The following is a 2,500-nucleotide window of genomic DNA, read 5'->3' on the forward strand; positions in this document are numbered from 1 at the left end:
GTCTGTCCGTCCGTCTGTCCGTCCGTCTGTCCGTCCGTCTGTCCGTCCGTCTGTCCGTCCGTCTGTCCGTCCGTCTGTCCGTCCGTCTGTTCGTCCGTCTGTCCGTCCGTCTGTCCGTCCGTCTGTCCGTCCGTCTGTCCGTCCGTTTGTCCGTCCGTCCGTCTGTCCGTCCGTCTGTCTGTCCGTACGTCCGTCTGTCTATCGAAAGCACGCTAACATCCGAAGGAGTAAAGCTAGCCGCTTGAAATTTTGCACAAATACTTCTTATTAGTGTAGGTCGGTTGGTATTGTAAATGGGCCATATCGGTCCATGTTTTGATATAGCTGCCATATAAACCGATCTTGGGTCTTGACTTCTTGAGCCTCTAGAGTGCGCAATTCTTATCCGATTGGAATGAGATTTTGCACGACGTGTTTTGTAATGATATCCAACAACTGTGCAAAGCATGGTTCAAATCGGTCCATAACCTGATATAGCTGTCATATAAACCGATCTTGGGTCTTGACTTCTTGAGCCTCTAGAGTGCGCAATTCCTATCCGATTTGGCTGAAATTTTGCATGACGTACTTTATTCTTACTTTCAACAATTGTGTCAAATAAGGTTCAAATCGGTTCATAACCTAATATAGCTGCCATATAAACCGATCGGGGATCTTGACTTCTTAAGCCTCTAGAGGTCGCAATTATTATCCGATTGACCGATGACCATCAACATACGTGTTTATTATGGTGTGAATCGGTCTATAGCCCCATACAGCTCCCATATAAATCGATCTCTCTATTTTACTTCTTGAGCTTTTAAAGGGCGCAATTCTTATTCGAATTAGCTGACATTTTAAACAGGTCTCCAACATATAATTTAATTGTGGTCCAAACCGGACCATATCTTGATATCGCTCTAATAGCAGGGCAAATTTTTTCTTATATCCTTTTTTTGCCTAAGATGAGATGTCGGGAAAAGAACTCGATAAATGCGATCCATGGTGGAGGGTATATAAGATTCGGTCCGGCCGAACTAAGCACGCTTTTACTTGCTTCCATTTAGATGGGAAAGAATTAGACCCACCGTTGAGTATACTGATCGAGTTAAAATAATTACAATTCGAAATAGCCACATGCGTCTGTCTTTCCATCCGTCGGTCCGTTTGCTCGGCTCTCTGTCCGACCGTTTGTCTCTCTTTTTGGTGTGCTTTTTTGGTCCGTCAATCTGTCTGTCTGTAAATATATCTGTCGGTCTCTATTTTTGTCTCTCGGACTACGCATCTATGTGTCCGTCCGTCCATTTGTTTGTTCGTCTGTACCACTGTCTGTCCGACTTCGTGTTTGCCTCTTTCTCAGTTTGTCTGTGCTTCAGTTGTTGTCTGTCCTTTTATCCGTCCTTTTGTTTGTCGTTCTGACTGTCTTTCTATCCATCTTTCTGTCTGATGGTCCACTTGTCTATTTCTGTGTTTGTCTATCTATCTTTGTGTTTGTATGTCGCTCCATCTGTTCGTTTCTTCGTCTAACTCTATGTCTGTCTTTTTGTCTGCCCGTCGATCTGTCCGTCTGTTCGTCTTGTCCAACTGTTTGCCTGTATGTCTGTCCGACTGTCTTTGGGCTTATCTGTCTCTCTGTGCAAATATTTCTTTCGTCTATCTGTCATTAAATCTGTTTGTCTGTCCCTCTGAGTCCGTCTATCTACAGGGTACGCCAGAGAAACTTATTTGAAAGATCAATAAAAATAAAAGTAGTATGGCTGATGAGTTCACCAAACTACGAAACGCGACCCATAGTGGTTGGTGCGTGTTGCGATCTCTGGCTTTCCTTTTCTATTTGCAAAGTAAAATCTCCGATCATTGAGCTCGTCTCGAAAGAGAAACAAACAAAAATTGTAAAATTTCATTCTCTTCACCCTAACAGGCAAAAAACTTGTATCAGTAAAAGTACATCAGTTAACTTTTTTATTTAAGAAGTCTTGAAAATGATATCGGGTAAATTCTGATCCCCATTGCCAATACACTGATAAAGTCGATTGTTGAAATTCGTGACCACTCTTTGCAGCATTCAATCCGTATGTTGGCAACGGCGTCGAAAATTTCGTTCTTGAGGTGTGCCATGGTCCTTGATCGATCGACGTAAGCCAGGGAGAAATCACACAAACTCAAATCTGGAGGGTGCGGCTGCCAAATTTTGTCAAACTCCTTGACATTTTCAAGCCATTTTGATTTTATTTACATTTTTCCAGTACAACTCACTAATAACAGGCTGTTCATTATGCCTATATATTGGTGTGTACATCTACCAATATTGGCCGATAAGCTTTGCTCTGCATTTATGAATTGTATGCATGTGTGTGTGCGTGGGCTGTATATGTGCCTGTGACCATGTGCATAAGCTTAAATGAATATTCAGGTGGTCTTTATGAGTCCTTTGTCGACCATCATGGACATCATCATAATCACCATTACGCCCATAGACTCATAAACATAGGCACATAACAATGATCACATCACATCAGAT

At 42.4% G+C, this 2,500-nt stretch overlaps 1 protein-coding gene across 1 annotated transcript in view; it reads right to left on the reverse strand.

Moving 5' to 3' along the window:
* Positions 1 to 2,500, reverse strand: part of LOC106093703 (hemicentin-1) — a gene marked incomplete in the record, with an annotated part of 778,578 nt that overhangs the window by 188,360 nt on the left and 587,718 nt on the right.

Source organism: Stomoxys calcitrans, chromosome 2 (assembly GCF_963082655.1).
Source record: "Stomoxys calcitrans chromosome 2, idStoCalc2.1, whole genome shotgun sequence".
Classification (NCBI taxonomy): domain Eukaryota; kingdom Metazoa; phylum Arthropoda; class Insecta; order Diptera; family Muscidae; genus Stomoxys; species Stomoxys calcitrans.